Below are 19,053 nucleotides of genomic sequence, written 5' to 3' on the forward strand. Positions count from 1 at the left end.
TTAATATTAAATACCAATAAAATTAAATTAATATTGCTAAAATAAAATTAAATTACTTCACACCCTATTCCCCCATAAACACACAACCCACTCCACATAAACAAAAACACAATTATTATAATTTGCCATTAATCTATTAATAAAAATAAATAACAATTAATAATAAATGAATTACCAATTACAACGAATAAAACATAATAATAAATACATTACAATTAATATATTTACAAATTATTCAATTAATAAAAATTAAGTACCAATTAATAATTAATTAATTAATCATTCATTATTCATCAATAACAATACATTAAAAAATATGAATACATTTCTTTTAATTAAATTACTTCCCACCCTATTCCCACAAAAACCCACAACCCGCTACACATAAAAATTAACATAATTAATTAAATTATCTATTATTCAATTAATAAAAAATAATTACCAATTACTAATTAAATACCAATACATTAATTAACAATAACAATCAATCAATAAAATAATCAATTATTTATAATTAATATAATGATACATTAATAAATTATTACAAATTAATGGCCAATAATAATGAATTAACAATACATTAATAATTAGTAACAATACATAAAAAAATATGAATTAAATTATTATATTTACATTACGTCTCACACTATTCCCCCATAAACCCACAACCCAGTCTGATACTAAAACGCAAAATTTACTTTAAAAAATACTAATTTCATTTAATACATATATTTAGCAATAATTAAAATACATTACAAAATGTTTTAGACATACATATAAAATACATACTAAAATACATAACACTAATATAAATATCGGTACTATTAACAAAATTTTTGCTTACGATATTACTTTGATATTACTAACTTTGCTATAAACAAAATTATATTACTTACCTTCAGGTCGATATTCTGCTCAACGATATTCTTGACATCGATATTCTGTCCCTACGATATTGTAAACACGATATAATTGTAGGTCAATATTAAAAATTCGATATTTTGACTGCCCACCGCACCACACACCATTGCCTCCATGGACTACATACTCATCGGAGACATGACCTTCCACCTTGACAACATCAGCGACCCCAACTCCACCGCCCTCCTGGACAACCTTCAGCCTGAAACAGCTCAACACCACCCCTACCTACAAGGCAGGACACACCCTTGACCGCATCTTTGCCGGTGGGAACAACATCTGCTTCAGCCACACCACGCAGCCCCTCTGGATGGACCACCACTGCGTAGACTAGACTTCTCTTTCAGCACCACCACCACTCTAAAGCCCACTCCTTGCCCTCCAAGAAAGAATTGGAGCAAGGCCACAGAGAAGCACCTCAACTCCACCCTCATCCATGACCCCCCCTCCTCGACCGACAGCAACTCAGCAGCCAATTAACTACACTCCTGGATTGCCAACTGCACAGACAAACTTGCTCTCCTCAGCACCGCCGACAGACAACCTCCCCTGTAGGCAACCTGGTTCACCACCAACCTCCAAGAAGCCAGACTCTCTTGCAGACGTCAGAAAAAATGATAGAGAAACAGCAAAACCACGGAAGACCTGAGCACATACAGGAATGCCATGACAGAACACCACCAACGAATAAGATCCACAAAGAAGGGCTTTAACCGGAACAAAATCCTCTCCAACTTTAGCAACTTGAATGAACTTTTCAACATCATCCAGCAATTCACAAAACCCCCCAGCGTAGCCCCGGATGTCACTCCCTCCCAGGACCTCTGCAACAAGTTCAGCTCCTACTTCCACCTGAAAATCAAAGCCATCTACGACAACTTCCGAGAGCAGACCCCAGTAACCACCCATCCCTCCAGGAATAATAGCCGGCCCTACGACACTGCCTGGACCCCGGTCACCACCAAAGAGACCACCACGACCATGAAGAGCGCTCACTCAGGAGCCCCCATGGATCCCTGACCCCTGCACATCTTCCACAGAGCCGCCACCGCCATAGTGCCCGAGCTACGATGCACCATTAATTCGTCCTTTGTATCCGGCACTTTCTCAATGACTGGAAGCAGGCAGAAGTCAAGCCCCTCCTCAAGAAGACCTTTGCAGACCCTAAGGACATAAAGAACTACTGACTCATATCTCTCCTTTCCTTCGCAGTCAAAGTCATAGAGAAGATCGGCAACACTCAGCTGAAGAACTTCATTGAAGAGAGCTCTATCCTCGACCCCTCCCAATCCGGATTCCACAACAGCCACAGCACCAAGACCGCCCTCCTCACTGCCACTGATGACATCTGCACACTCATCGACCAAGGCCACACCGCAGCCCTCATCCTACTCGACCTCTTTGCAGCCTTCGACACAGTCTCCCACCATACTCTTGCAGCCAGACTCCATGATGCAGGAATACAGGGAAGCGCCCTTGACTAGCTCCTCTCCTTCCTCCCCGGCAGAATCCGAAGGATCAGACTCTCGCCTTTCCTCTACGAACCAACAGAGATCTCCTGCGGAGTACCACAAGGGTCATCGCTCAGCCCCACGCTCTTCAACATCTACATGGCCCCCTCGTCGCCATTGTCAGACAGCACGTCCTCAGCATTGTATCCTAAGCTGACAACATCCATCTCATCCTCTCCCTCATGAAGGGCCCCAAAACCACCAGATTCAGCTTCCAAGAAGGAATGAAAGATGTTGCAGGTTGGATGAGCTGCAGCTGTCTGAAACTCAACTCGGAGAAGACAGAAGTCCTCGTCCTTGGACCCACTCCACAGCTTGGGACAACTCCTGGTGGCTCTTTGCAGATACCCCGTGCATCCACCGAAGCAGAGCAGGTGGAAGAGCCTTCTCCTACACCATGGCCAGAGCTTGGAATGAGCTCCCAGTCAACATAAGATCGCTCCCCTACTCGGCACACCTTCAGGAAGAACCTCAAGGCCTGGCTCTTCGTCTGAACCAGGGCCGTGCCCCACCCACCCCCAGCGCCTTGAGACCCTCACAGGTGGGTAGCGTGCTCTAAACATCCTGATTGATTTATTGATTGATTGAACACACAGCCACATTCCAACCAGTAATGTACCTCATTGGCTGTTCAAGAGAATGACTGTCCTCAGCCACTTCATCAGAGCTCTGTGTTAAAGATATTTACCATTATATGTTGTGTTATGTTATCCTATCCTATCTTATCTTATATTATCTTTATTTGGGTAGCACCCAACTCACTCAGTAGGGTATACTGGTGCCTAACATTTGAATACACTTCAAGTTCTGTTCACTCAATCCCCATCAGCATAGTGCAGCCATTTTTGTTGACACATTTTGTTTACTCCTAACTTAAGAAGTGTGAAACTTCAAACGTTTCTACCCTAGTGTTTAACGTCATATTGTCTACAAGCAACTGCTTGTTGCCTTGCATCAAGTAAGCTCCATGCCTGATTGTTCAATGCTGATGCCTGTGTGTCTGCACTCGAGTGCATGCTGTGTTTTTGCTGTTCACCTTACCATTCAGCCTGTTGTTTAGATTGTCTTTTGCAACCAGAGTTTGAGCCCGAATGGCTTGATATGGCACTCCCAGATTATTTCTCATTTCTGTCTCTGTGTTCACCCCTTCTAATCATTTAACATCACCACATGGGGTACCACCAGGTTCCATACTTACACTCTTAGGGAAAGAAATCAGAGAACTTGACCAAAAACGATGATACTTAGATAGATTTATAAATCAGTTCTGGACAAGATTTTCTTAACCTAAACAAGTTTGGCAAAGCCAATCAGTCTGGGTATTTTAAAGGTCAAAGTGATTCTCCATTGATTGGTGAGTATATCTGTTGGTTCTGTAGATTTGCAATGGTGTGTATGTGAAAATAAATGGGTGGGTGAGGAATTAGTGAGCAAATTAATGGAAGGATGAACGATTGAGTGGCATGGGTATGTAACTGCATGTATGAATGTTTAAGTACTGAGTGCACAAATGGATGGGAAGGGGACAGTATAATTGGCTGCAAACATAACAAGCATTTGCAATGCAATAGGTCTCGCATTTGCAAGAGTTTAAGCTGTTGGCATTATAAATGACAACACTTTTTATTTCTCTGTTTTAAAAACCAAAATATAAATAAAAGGCATTGTTAATTTACAATGCCATAGCTCACACTCATGCGAGAACTATTGCACTGCAAATGTTTGTTTTGTTTTGTTTGGGGTGGATGTATGTGGGTTGGATTGGAATGGCACCTCTCTAGGAAAACGAAAGGGATGGATGCACACTAATAGCTCCAGAGAAGGATGGACAACCATAAGCCATAGTTATAGGCATTCTGCAACACACCCGAGCCCACTAACGCCAAACGGCCCAGATAAAAGAGCACTACTTGAAAAGGGAAGTAGCAACTCTAAGGAGGGATGATAGGTGAAACCGGCAAACGAGAAGTGTTGAAAGTTCACAGCGGAAAAGGGTTGTGCTAAACATTAGAAAGAAGCAACACAGAAGAGACTTGCTGAAGGCGTGCCGAGTAGGGGGAAGGGAAAGGCAAGAACTAACCCGCCTCTGAAGTTCTACTGCAGGTATGGGAACAGGAGTTTGTTCCACACTTGAAGATGCTTGCCGAAAAGACATTGTTAATGCTACTTACAAAGTGCAGGCGGATTTGTGCCCGGGCGGAGCGGGGAGACCCCCGGGGTGGAGGGAGGCGGTCAGACAGAACAGCAACTGCAGCAGAGGAGAAGTGAACACTGAAGAGGCGTTGCCGCCTCATTGAGGGGAAGGTTAAGGAGAAGGTCGCGTGTGTGCTAAGAGGGGGGAGAGCGAAGCGGAAGGGGTAAAGGCAGCAAACAGTGCTTTACTTAGCACGCCATGGCCTTGCAAAACTAAAGAAAGGTGTTGAGTAAGGAGAGCGGCACCGGAGGCGGTTGGCAATCCTGGGGTAAAGAGAATAGCAAGTGTTGTGTCGGGTGATGTACGCTCATCAAGGGGCATCTAACCCTGACTAGGCCTAGCACGTGGTCCTAGAATAAACTCAGCCAGACACTGGGAATAAAGTTGCTTGGTCGGTCGGCGCGCGTCTCTGAACGCCCTCTCACGTGCTCGACCTCTTTTTATTATAGGGCGGTCACATGACCAACTTGTCCGTCCCTCCGGACCTCGGGGGCGGACCCTCGGGGACACAACATTCCTCCTAAAACACGAAAAACAACAAAACCAACAACACACTGTAACATTGCAAATATAGTCTGATCGAGCCCACTGTCTCATTGGCATCGGGACTGGTACCTTCAGCGTCTTTCACAAATGCTAGCGCATTCAGTTCAAAACATGGCAGGCGCACATATAAATTAGAACAGTCTTACGTAAAGTAGTCTCTCAGCCAGCTGGAGGGGGTGGGGTTAGCACGTAGCTGGCGCTGGGACCCTCGCTGCGTCATCGGCTCGGTTCCAGTCTCCACCTCTTGGCTTGGCGCCTCGTTGTCGGCCCCCTCCGGATCTGGGGCCTCATCCAGGGCCTCCAGGTCTCCGCCCACATCCTCACCAGGGACCGGCTGCTCAGCACGTGGCCGGACCTCGTGCTGAGATGTTGATTCACCAGGCGGCACCATAGTTGCAGTTTCGGTTTCTCTGTCGCCTTGCTGGCGCCTTGGCTCGCTACTCGCCGGGTGGTAGAGTTTGAAATGGGATACGTTGCGAGTCACCTTGTCTCGTCCTCGAGTAACTGTGATGCGGGTGCCCTTCACACCACTGACTCGCCATGGTCGTCTTTCATAACTGAGTTTGAATTTTCCCCCAGTGGCCCGATTCTTTATGAGCACTAGGTCACCTCTTTTGATGTGGGGGGCCACCGCCCTCCGTTTCTTGCTGATCTGATCATAGGCGGCCCGCCTCTTCATTTCTACAGTCTGTTCCTTTATCAGTTCAGGGGCCCACTGGGGATGATGAGGAATGGAGTCCGTTATTACTCGTCCTAGGAGAAGGTGTGCAGGAGCTACCCCCGTTGTAGAGTGAGGGGTCTGGCGGTAGCTACGGAGAAAGGTGAAGATGGCCATCTCCACAGACTGTCCTTTATCGTGTGCAATGCGGATTACTTTGTTTAATGTTCTCATGAATCGTTCGGCCTCTCCATTGGCCTGGGGCCATCTTGGGGTGATGCGCCTGTGGCGAATTCCTTGGGATGAGAGATAGTCTGCAAAGTCTTGGCCCTGAAATGGCGGGCCATTGTCCGTTCTGAGTTCTTTCATGGCTCCGTGCGTGGCAATGATTTTCTCTATCTTGGGAATCACACAGTCGGCACTGGTGCTGGTGATAATTTCGACTTCCGGGTACTTGGAGTGATCATCGACCATCACTAGCGTGTGCCGTCCATCCGGAAGGCTGCCAAAGTCCATGCTGACCCTTTCCCAAGGACCTCGGGGCCTGGGTTCCACGATTATGGGTGCTTCGCGGGGGCTGTCACCTGTGGTCTGGCAGGCCGTGCATGTGCGCACAGCAGTTTCCACCATGTCGTCCATTAGCGGGAACCACACCTTTGTCCGCAGCCGGGCCTTTGTTTTAACCATTCCCTGGTGTCCTACATGCGCCAGCTGAACTACTCGGCTCGTCAAGGCCGTCGGGATCACCAGACGATGCCCTCGCAGGAGGCACCCTGCCTCGTCTTCATTCAGTTCAGCCCTCACGTGGTACAGACCGTCCATGATTTTCTGGGCCTCGGGGGTGAGCACCTTCCAGCTCTCCCTAGCTTTCTGCCAGTTGGCTGTCCGGAGCAGATCTTTGGCCCGCTGTATGCAGGCGTCCTGAGCCGTGGCGCTCACCACCTCTTCCAGGGATATGGGGCGCGGGCATGATCTGGCCACGACCCATCGCACATAGGCCTCCGTCTCTTCAGCTTCCTCCATCTCCTCTGGGGTGGCCGCCCGGGGGTGTCGTGACAGATAGTCCGCCGGATTCTTTGCCCCTGGCTGGTACTCAATGGTACAGTTGTACTCCTGTAATTGCAGAATCCACTTCTCAATTCTGGGGGGAGGTTTGGATGATGTACCTGAGAACAGCGACAGCAGTGGCTTGTGGTCTGTTACTACTGTGAAGGGTTTGCCATATACATATAGATGGAAGTGCCGGCATCCCCAATGGATCGCGATGGCTTCCTTTTCAATTTGGGAGTACCTTTGTTCAGTGTCCGTGAGGGACCGGCTGGCAAAAGCGACGGGGGCCCAGTCTATCTCGTCCCGGGCTCTCTGCATCAGGACGGCCCCCAATCCCGCCGGTCCAGCATCTACTGCAATAAGGGTGAAACGTCTGGGGTCAAAAAACGCCAGCGTGGTGTCGCTGGACAGCGCACTTTTGATGGCTTGGAATGCTCTTTCCTGCTCCGGTCCCCAGTTCCATGGTGTGGAGTCTTTGGTTAGCTCACGCAGAGGGAGGGTCAGGTTAGCTAGGTCTCTTATGAAGCGACCACAGTAGTTCACCATTCCAAGGAAGCTTCGGACTTCCGTGACAGTCGTGGGCGGAGGTGCATCTTTGACGTCTTTGACCTTGTCCGGATCAGGAGTAACGCCATCGGCCGAGAATACATAGCCGAAGAACCCCAGCTTGGTCTGAAGGAACTCGCATTTGTCTCGGTGCAGAGTAAGTCCAGCGCTGCGGAGCCTGCGGAACACCTGTGCCAGGCGTTGGTTGTGCTCAGGAATTGTCCTTGCGTGCACCATGATATCGTCACTAACATTGATCACCCCCGGTATGCCGGCAATGAGCTCTTGGATGACATTCTGGAATACCTCGGCAGCACTGGAGATCCCGAAACTCAGTCTGGTGTACCTGCGCAGTCCGACGTGAGTGGAGAACGTCGTGATGTTCCGAGATTCTCTATCCAGCACGAGCTGATGGTACCCCGCTCTGAGGTCCAACTTGGAAAACCACCGGGCCCCAGCCATCTCTCCGATCAGGTCATCGATCGTGGGGGTGATGTGTCTTTCCCTTTTGATGGCCGCATTGGGGAGGCGCATGTCCACGCATATCCGGACCGCTCCCGGCTGCTTGGGTTTCCGAGTGACCACGATGGGCGATACCCAGGGGGTGGGTCCGGACACTTTCTCAATGATGCCCGCTGCTTCCAACTTCTGTAGCTCTTCTTCAACCAGGGGCCTCAGATGAAACGCGACCCGCCGGTGTCGCAGGGCCACCGGTTGGACAGTGGGGTCCACATGCAGGTGTATTTCCCGACCCTTGAATCGGCCAATCCCTTCAAACAGGTCCGAAAAGTCTACGATCAGTTGCTGCACTGACTCCTCGTGCACCCCAAATGCAAAAGAGACCACTCCCAGGTCTTCTGCCGTCCGGCAACTCAGGAGCATGCCTTGGCCTTCCTCCGACACAAAGATGTTGGCACGCGTGATCTTATCTCCGTGCCGGACTGCTGCTTTGAACTTTCCTCGAATACGGAGGGGCACATCCTGGCCATAGGCAAAAACGGTGATCGGAGTGGGGCGGAGGCTGGGTGGAGTAGCCATGTCTCCATAGAGGGACGCACTCATCAGGTTTATTGATGCGCCCGTGTCCACCGTCGCGATGATGTCCTGATCAGCCACTTGTATTGCGCATTGTGGTAGTGTCATTGCGCGTCGGGTGGCTGTGCCGATCATGTGCACCTTGTGTGGGGACCTTTCCTCCTCGTCGTCGTCCGTGTCACTGTTGCTGGGCCCTCCTTCCGCGCCTTCAGGCTCCACCACCGGGTGTACTGTCTGGCGGGGCTTGCTGAACTTTTTGGACCGACACACCTTTTCAAAATGGTTCATTTTCCCGCACCCGGAGCATATCTTGCCCCGTGCTGGACATTCTGGCGCCGGGTGTCTCGGGCCTCCGCAGTAACCACATGACTGCGCCGAGGCTCCGCCCTGCGGAGTTGTTGTTCTCTTCACCCATTTGGGCTGTGGGCGGACCTGCAGTTTGTTCACCGGTTCCACTTTCATATTGGCCTGCAGAGCTGCTTCCATGTGGGCTGCCCTGGCCTTGGACAGCTCCTTCGTGCGGCCCAGCGTGAGAATGTCTGGGAGGGGTTTCCCGGACTCTTCTAGAATTCTCTCGCGCAGTTTGGCGGAAGCGCAGCCCTGAATGATCTGTCCTCTGATCTCCTCCGTGACATCCTGAAATCCACACGTTAGTGCCAGTTTCTTCAACCTCGAGTGATAGGCGTCCAGTGATTCTTCTGGCAGTTGCCGCGCTTGCCTGAAGATGAACCGTTCATAGTCTTGGTTGGCCATGGGTTCAAAATGCGCATTGAGTGCGTTTATGAGCGTGTGGTGGGTTTTGGGAGTTGCTTCCGTGAGGGTGCGGGCGATGGAATGAATGTCCTTGCCACCAAGATGGAGGATCATGGCACGCTTCTGCTCCTTGTGGACCTTGGTGGCCTCAAAGAATATGAATAGCCTGTCCACCCATTCTTTCCACTTCGGTGCGAGAGTGGACGGTGCACCTTCCACCACGAACGGTTCAATGGGCGGAATGTTAGCCATCGCTTTGGACGGCCGGGAGGATGTCCGTGGGCAGCCGGGGTGTGATCCAGCGGCAGCCGGAGCGCCGGACGCACCTCGCGCGACCAATCAGACTTCTGTGCGCCGCAGAGAAATGCAGGCCAGCGCTGCTCACCTGAGGAGAGCCAGGGATCAGAGTGTTTCCTCCAGGCCGGCGGAGCGGGGGGGTGTGTGGTGGCAAGGCACGAGCACCGCGGACACGTGGTAGTGCCCGCAGCCGCCTCACCCAAATAGGGACACACACACGCACCCCGAGCGGGGAATCGATCACCACCCTCGTCGCCAATTGTTGTGTCGGGTGATGTACGCTCATCAAGGGGCATCTAACCCTGACTAGGCCTAGCACGTGGTCCTAGAATAAACTCAGCCAGACACTGGGAATAAAGTTGCTTGGTCGGTCGGCGCGCGTCTCTGAACGCCCTCTCACGTGCTCGACCTCTTTTTATTATAGGGCGGTCACATGACCAACTTGTCCGTCCCTCCGGACCTCGGGGGCGGACCCTCGGGGACACAACAGCAAGCATGGCTGTGAACGCTTTGCGCGATAATGAAAGCTATCACAGGTCCCATATACAACTCATTCGCATTCACCAGTGATATTTTTATTTCAAACACTGTCCAACTGAATAGGGGGTGGGTGCCAGTGGCATAACTTAAAATAACGCCCCTCACCCCCGCAGAATGTGATAAGGGGGCGGAGTCGCGCATATGTCAGATATTTATTGGCCTTGGGTTAATGGGGGCCCCCATTTGAAGGGTTGGACACCCCACAAGGGCTCCCCCAGCATGTCAGGGGCGTGCGTTACACCCCTGGCTGGCAGGTAGAGTAAAATACCTTTTATTTTTGAAAGGAGGGGTAAAAAAATGATGCCCTCTTTTAAGAAGAGAACCACACAGCAGAGCAACAAGTGCCACTGAGGACATCTGTCCTGACTGGGAGCGCCACTAACCCTCTCACCTACGAGCCACGTCACACTCACCCCAAGCCCCAAAGTGCACAGCCTCACTTGCTTCTCTTTGTCCCCGGGTCTGATGTGCCTCTCTGAAAAGTCATTGTGGCGAGGGACAAGGCGCTAGAATGTGCCTGGGGGAGCACCCCAACTCTTGCACGCTGCTGCTGCGCTTACTCCTACGTAGGCCCCAGGAGGCATGGGGTAGGAGCAGCCTGCCGCCCCCTAGCGAGCGGGAGTGTCAGCAGAGGCCCGTCAGGCTGTGACACAGCTCTGCATGCTGCTGCCAGAGGATGTCGGGCGCGCACAATGTCAGTCGACGAACTGAGGAAAAGTTGGCTCCGGCTCTCAGTTCACCTGCAGCTAACTCTGGTGATCGCGCCCCCTGCACGGCCACTATACGTTGCTCAGCCAATGGGGTCTGGCGCATACTCAAAAGTCAAAATAGCACAGGAAAATATTTTATAGTTAGTCCCAAAATGCAGTGATCGAATGTACATTCCAATCGAGGCTGACGCCCTCCAGTGGAATTAGGGGGGATTGCACCACACATGCGCATTTGAAACAACCGTGGCCAAGGAAACTTTGCACGAAAGTGAAAGCTAATAAGACAAGCGTGGCCCTGAAAAAGCTAAACGAACAAGCACAGCGATAATTGGAGACAGATGGCGCCGCTGTTCGCTCCCGCAAGGTGAACGCCATACATGCACGAGCGATTATTGGAAACAGTGCAGTACATGTACGAGTTTCCGAAAAAGTCCTGAATGATTCCAAGAGGTCATACACTGAGTGATATTGAGTTGGATAAGAATAAATATCTGATATTCAGTGCCAAGATACCCCGTTCGGGGTTAACGCGAGCTCCACAAATACACATGTTTTGCTACTGATGATGGCGCACGTACAAGAAGAAGTGTTTGAAGATCATCTAGGCTTTCTTAAAGGATGTACACACACAAAAGTATTAAAATGAGGAGTCTGTCCATTTTTAAGCTCGATAACAGGCTCCCGTTGGCAGTAAAAGATGCTATCGGGGTAGAATTGGAAACAATGTAAAAGCTTGGCTTAATTGAAGAGGTGGAGACTGAATACTTGAGCAGTGAGTCTATGGATGAATGAAAGGCTGTATGAAAGGGTGACTGAGTGATTAATCGGAAGTTTCACTCTGTCTGACCATATTGTGTGTTTCTATCAGTCAATAGAATTTCTCGAACACAACGTCCATCGCTTAACAGTGAACAGAGGTGTGAAAGCACAGTGGGGAAGATTTACTAAAAGATAAAGCAACACCAGAGTCATATTTACAAAATAAGGCCTGCTCCTGTTTTTTTCACCCACGCTGGCTTGCAAGCAGGCTGCCTATCACACACCTTTGCACCATGGTGCAGAGGGGAATGTGGTCCAGCATAGGTTTGTACTGGAAGCATACACTTAGAGTACAAAACTCTAAGCGGACACATTTTCTAAAGCATTTCACGTATTACATGTGCGTAGTGCAGTGCAGTATACACGCACTCCGAGAACTGTTGGAGAAAGAAATATATTTCACCAAATTTGGGCATGCTGTTCTTTTTTACTCAAAGCATAATCTGACAATTTTTGTACATTTTCATCAAAAAACATGAGCTCTACTTCTGGAATGCCCAAGTACCATCCATGTAACATTCCATTGATGCAAAATAGTATACAGCCACACAAAGCACTGAAAAAGTGTACATAGCCAGGTCAAAAATATTTCCTGCACTGGAAAATAAATACTGTTTCAAGATGTTTGCACTGCTTGGCGTGGATTTGTGGAGGCACACTTTCTTCATATATCTGCCCAAATGTTCCTAGCTGAGTAGAAGTGTATAATCACACTGCCAGCAGCACATATAAATACCTTTGAACGTATCTGTGACTCTAAGCCAACTATCCATGAACGTCCTCTCTCTAATGCCAAAAGTTACAAGTTAACAAATGTGAAATTACAAATTGCACAGAAGAGGACATTCACATTCAGCAATATTAAAATGTATGTCCTAAGCTTTTATAGTGCTACTTTCTGCTGGAATGGTGTATGCTCAGAGCACAGAATCCTCAAATAACATTGGCAATATCTTTAACCGCATGCGGGCTAGCGGGTTTTCCCGCTGTGCGCTGAAATTTCAAAATCGAGCCTTACGTGACAAAGCCAGCTCGTCATGCGCGCAGTGCAGGTAACGCCCATGACGAGCTGGCTTTGTCACCAGCATCGAAGGGGTTAAGATGGCAAGTATGTCAGAACAATTTGCAAACCTGACTACACGCTGTAAGAATAAGCAACTTTGCAGCATCAATTTTCTCTAAATATTCGATTGCTTCACAATTGTTACAGGTCATGTACCGAAGGTGGTTGGATAGTTAAAGAAATCATATGGACTGAACACTGATATATATCGTTTTTGTAAACAAAATAGTGCAACTGTGCAACTGTACTGACAGGAAATTTCCACAGAAATAATTGTGAAAACCTTGAAATCGTTAGGGACTTGCCAGCAACTCAAATTACCAAACTAATTGTAAGTTTAATTACAGGTATAGAATTTTAATAAAACAGCATTGACTTTTCAGTGGTCCAAGGATCCTTTATGTTCTTTTAGCACATGTTTCAAAACTGGAGACAACACATGGACTTCTTCTAGTCTGATTGTAATGCTTTGAAAAGAAAAGCAAGGACCCTATTTGTCAAGGGATTGCTTAGTGTTTGCCCCATGCAACTTTGGTGCATGCACAACGCAAACCCTAAAATGCAATTTATCAAGCCATACGAAGCCACTTTGAGTGGCCCTGCGTAGCTTGATAAATCAAGAGTAACACAACGCAGCACAAATCGCCACATTGCATTACATTGCTTTGCCCTGGGAAGGCGTTCCACAGACCTCGTGTGAGTATTTCCGTTCATCTATCATGGAATTTAATGCTTTCCCAGATTTACCATTGGTGGTAGAACCAGGAATGCACCAAGAAGATACGCCTTCCCATGGGAGGGATAACAAGGAGAAATATCTTTCTTTCTTCTCGGTTCTCTCTCTTTATATGTGAGCTGCATTCTGCATAAAAAGGAATATGCCTTTAACACTATCGGTGTGGCGCATTTTCCCGCTGTGCGCTGAAGTTTTAAAAATCCCGCGGTTCATGACGAGCTCAGCTCGTCATGAGCGTACAAGAGGTGTACTTCATGACGAGCTGAGCTCGTCATCAGCGTCGAAGGGGTTAAGGATTATTTTCAGGCAGGAAGGTGCCTCTTTCGGCACAAAAGCAATCCCTCATTCAACACAGGTTCCCTTGCACCAGGGTGCCAGGGTGCCTCTATTGGCCTCTAGGCAGGTTGTTGTGCTCCACTGCTGGGAAAAGGACAGGAATGCACAATATTATAATACATATGGCACATTACTGCACTTTTTGTGCAACGCAGCACAGCGCAGCAAGGGGACTTGCTATGCTGTGTTACGTTTACATAAATAGGCCCCACTTATAATGACAGCAATATATTGTATATATTGTATCACTTTAAAGGGCAATTCTTGAATATGCACTTTATTTTTTGATAATGCCAAAGAAAAAGACATGAATTGGAGGATCCGGATAATAATGACACCTTGCACTTTTTTACAGTTATCATTTTTAATAAGGAAATATTCAGCAATGCTACCCCATGTTAACGTGATTCATTTTTTTTTTATTTTTTTTATCTTGACCACGTATGTAATTATGTGTGTACTTTTATGGATAATGTAATATCCGAATAAAGATTATTGACTTGACTTGACTTGACAGCAATATAAGTTTACGCTGCTAAAAGTCGTAGTGGGCATCTTACTAATATTTACATTTGCTTTCATTGATGATTGTCGAAGAGTATGATGTTGTTGTAATTGAAGCCAATATTGCTAAACAATAGGACCAATTTTGAACTTGAAACGACACAGGGACCAATTGGCAAAGGGCCCCCCACTCACGGGGGAGGCCCTCAGTCATGGCGGCCGGGGTGCACTCGTGGCAGAAGCCTCACAATGGGTAACTGCAGTACAGAGGTCCCTCCATGACTGCGGAGCCTCCGCCATTAGTGCGGAGGCTCTTTGTGAATCGGGCCCACGCTGTTTAAGCCTTTTGTAAGGTATGGAAGACTGCTCGGATTTGAGCTTGCTGCAGGAAATATTTGTTTTACTATCGGGGAATGCAACAGAAAAAACCTCAAAACAGGCCCATAAACAGACACAAAACAGCTCCCAGTCTGACCAGCCCATTGGGCACCGCCTGTTTGTCCTATAGGTCTATCCAACCCAGAGTAAAGGCCATCATTAAGAGACCAAAAAGCATGAAGTACTCGCGCTTCTTGACTTCAATGGAATCCCTAGCTCAAGTCAGTGAAGATGCAGCAACACTTGTGGAACTGCAGTGCACAGTCTGGAAAAGAACTATGCAACATAGTATGCGTAAAGCACAACTATATTTAAAAAAGCAATTGGTGCATGGCTAATACATTTATTGAAGGACATCTAATACTATTTCAGGAAAAAAATAATTCACAGCAAATAATAGGATCTTATAAGAGAGAAACCCACACTGTACTATTGCACCACAGCCATACTCTTGAGTTGATAAGACAGAGAGCAAGTTAAGACTAAGCAAACCCTGGCTGCCTGTGAGTGTTTTTTGATAGCCTTTGTGCCCTAATGGCTCGGGGCATTGTAAGAGGTAACGCAAGAACTGAACAAAAAGAAAGTAAATGTTAAAACTGTTTATAATTGCAAAAACAAACTAATTAAAGTAAGATAACACACTGTCCCACAACCTCTGGCATTTAAATGAGCTTCTTTTATGGCAAATGTGCACATGTGCATGAACAAAATGCCACCACTCATAGTGAAGAGAGTCAGTGACCCACAGTCCCAGCTGGATGCTGTGGTGGGTGAAAGCAAAATGTGAGTGACAATTTCACAGACCAATAGGTGAAGACCGCTGCCCAAAGCTCCCCTATGTATGTATATATGTATGTGTTATGTAAAATGTACATATTTTATAAAACAGGAGATCTCGACAATCTTTCGATCTCTAGTATGCCCCTGAACATCAAAGCTAGAATATCGAAGTATACAAATACCGAGCACAAAATATTGAATACAAATATACAGAGGTATGTTTACATTTTCTATACGTAACTCCACATATATGTACCATGAACGATATGCATATTTTCAATGTATGTAGATGTGGAGTTAGCAATAGTAAATCTATTCTCCTCTACATGCTCTTACCTTTCGATATTTCAGTTGTTGAAATTTTGTCCACGATATTCTTGTATCTCATTGTTTTTTGTCTTATTATTCAGTAATTAAATATAATTCTCTCTAGACTAATCTGTGAAACAGTTCTACACACAGGTATTACACAATACAGGCTCACTCCTCTAGAAGTAGTTCGATTCTCAGCTACAGGATTAACTACAAATTGCCAAAAAGACTGATCAGCTCGTGGCACTCCTAAGATTTATGGACTGTTTCCACTGAAGAAGGGGTGCACACTCCGAGCAACAGTATCATTTACCAAGTGCTACATTTTAAAACCTAGTCCCTCCATACACAGAATCTAGAAATTCTAGAACAAAACAGAAATTGGAGCAGCAACAAAGGGCTGGTGCTACAAATCCCAACATCTTCCAAGCATAACACTGTCAACCAGTCCTTTGGGTAGCACACAAAACTTGGAAAAACATCCTATAGAACTTACGACTACACATTACACATTTGGAAAAAATCTGTAGTTATCTATCACAAAAGGAATAACTGCTTTTGCATAGTGTTTGCTATGCTAAACCGTATGCCCAAGAAACATGTATCTTATATCTAGTAGGGTCAACCAGGAGCAGCATGATGACCTCACTGGAACTGATGTAGCTAAGTCTGGCTAAACCCTTACGATGAGAGAGAAAATACTCCCATGCCCATGTTCCTCAAAAAATTGTGGACTCCTTACACAATGTAAATAAACATTGGATATTGTACAGACTCATATTTCACTTATAAAATGTATTTTTTGATTTCTCTACCTATTGTAAATCTCTATAATATTGACTGACTTGGCTCGCCCTGTACAAAACTACAAATAAATAAATAAATAAATAAACAAATAAATAAATAAATAATATTGCCTCCTTAACATGGTCATCTGAGAACCTTAGGTGCAGGACAATTGTCCTCTTAGTGACATAATAGAGTGGGTGTGCCTGCAACTAATCTCTGCCAGGAGTGCGTCATCATACATCTTATCTGCCCCTACGTCCTCAGGTCACCTGACCCACTCTCAGCCAATCACTTCAGAAAGAATGTTGATGGTGTTGCCTCTTTCAGCCCACTGATTGGAGAAGCTTCCCCCCACCAGCGGCAATTATGGTACCCCTTTGCAATGGTCAAAGAATAAAAACCAGCTCTTTTTGAAAGCATACATGGATTCAAATTAATATTTATCTCAGTTCACGACCACAACAGGACAGGTCCTCAGTCACAATAATGGGAAATCCACCTGGAACAATCCAGGTGCACCCGTGTTTCCCCGGGACATTTAGTAATTTCAAACAAAACAACCTCCTATATTTCTCCCAGAGTGCATAGCATGACCCGTCCTTAGTAGCAGCTGTATAGGCACACCAACAAAGACTGAGAGACACAACACCCGGCCCCAGGCACTCACTCAAACCTTAAAACACATACTTGTAGAAAGATAAACAAACATGGAAATAGTCACTTGGAGAGGTCATCCAGACACTGTGTAATCACTGAAATACACATATGAATAGGAACAGGGATATACCAATTATAAATTGGTCCACATGACCACTACATGCAAACCGCCTTCACACTGGAATATCACTTACATTCAGATGTACACAGGGGCGTAGCTTGGTCAGAAAGAAGGCGAGGGGGGTGAGATTTAGATTTTCCGACAATCAGGCTGGCATATAATGTTCAAATACATTATACGACAAGCAGGGGGCATGAGAGGGGCCAACAAGGTAATGAAAGGGGAGAGGATTGCGGATTGCTAGGAGTACTTGAGCCAATTATCAAGAACAGCAATAACATTATCGCTTTTTAGTGTCAGGATACTGCCCCTAAAGCGGCGATAAGGGGCTTGATAATATGCCCTTGAGAATTCCCAAGTCCAGGTTTTGGTTTGAAGGACATCAAACCTGGGTTTCTATGGGAGTTCTCAAGGGCATATTATCAAGCTCCTGATCGACGCTTTAGCAGCAGTTTCCTGCCTCGAAAGCAGCGATAATGTTATTGCCGTTCTTGATAGTATGGCCCACAATATTTTGCAAAATAAACAATATTTCTGAGGATTTTCAAGGCAGAGCAGGACAGATTGTGTGTGTGTATTTGTCTGTGTGAATGTAAAAATTCCTGCTGAAATTCACATACTCCTACCCATACCTGAACGAAAGCGCCTGTAACCAACTATTTATCAGAAAATACATTTATTTTGGGGCTGTAACAGACCAAACACCCCCCTCCCCCTGAAGTTACGTCTCTGGATGCATATGAACAGATATTGCTGACCCAGAGAGAGAAATGCAAAACCACACTGACACAAACTTGAATCTGATAATATTGACAACATAGACATGTGCACTTTAACTCAAATCCTTCCTTGGCCTTTGGAAAACGTGACAACTCTATCTCTGTCTTTTATACACACTCACACCGTGCGCGTAAAAACACACACACTCTAAGAAACACACAAGTACACAGAAACATACCTACAGAAAAACACACAGAGACAAGAAAAACCACACAAGCTCTCAGAATATACACATATTGCCAGTCATAACAACATATAATAGAGAATAGCATTGCTGCCACCCAAAATCGTGCAGTACCTTTCTCGCTTGTACTCTGACCAGAACTCTGGATTCCTCTCAATATACTTGTTTGCCTCCTTCCTCCCCTGGTTCTCCAGGCTGGGTTGTGGCCTCCACTATATCTGGACCCCCAGGGAGGATGGAAGACAATGATGTGAGAGCAACTCCTGCCTGAGCCACAAGGAAGGCACTTCTGAGCCCTGGGTCTCACAGGCTGCTCCGAAGAAGCTGCTGTTCAGTTTAAATATCCACATTTATCCTCTGACATCAGCGACCAGGCAAGAGGAGGAAAAGCACAGAGGTATTTGTTACCTACTATGCCTTGGATTGAAACCCCACGCCCCAGTACACTTTTCTATTATTCGATGCAGTAATTATCTTCGGTGAATCCCTGCTTTCATTGTGCAATCACTCCTGACATTTTTCTTCGTTGTTTCATAGGGGTGTTGGCAGTGGTTGAACCTGCCATACCTGCCCATTGTGTCTGTCAGACTGAGATTTGTCTTCAGTACCGATTAGAAAGCCTGTGGGAAAATGCTGTAACCTATGCAGAGATTTTTAATGACCTTAATCATACCTGAAAATATAAAGACAGCTTTATAACCCTTATAAGTTTTGGTAGGTTTCGTTTTTTTTAATAATACAAGTAGGACTCCTCATGTCTGAATGCAAAGAAAAAGCAGACCTGAGAAAGTTACTCACGAAGGGCCCGATTCACAGAATGAACTTAAGACTCA

At 46.5% G+C, this 19,053-nt stretch overlaps 1 protein-coding gene across 3 annotated transcripts in view; it reads right to left on the minus strand.

The window, feature by feature from the left end:
* Nucleotides 1-19,053, minus strand: part of LOC147734906 (proto-oncogene Mas-like) — a 57,693-nt gene that overhangs the window by 8,127 nt on the left and 30,513 nt on the right. Inside the window, exon 1 of one of the 3 annotated variants that reach the window (XM_086953096.1) lies at nucleotides 18,335-18,414. The exons of 1 other annotated variant lie outside the window; for it this stretch is intronic. The gene's annotated coding sequence lies outside the window, so the exon portion shown is untranslated. Of the gene's footprint in view, nucleotides 1-4,603; nucleotides 4,714-18,334; nucleotides 18,415-19,053 lie in introns of those variants that run through there. One more of the 3 variants, XM_086953098.1, reaches the window with a different exon arrangement.

The sequence above is a fragment of the Lissotriton vulgaris genome, chromosome 1_2, assembly GCF_964263255.1.
Source record: "Lissotriton vulgaris chromosome 1_2, aLisVul1.2, whole genome shotgun sequence".
NCBI classification, from domain to species: Eukaryota; Metazoa; Chordata; class Amphibia; order Caudata; family Salamandridae; genus Lissotriton; species Lissotriton vulgaris.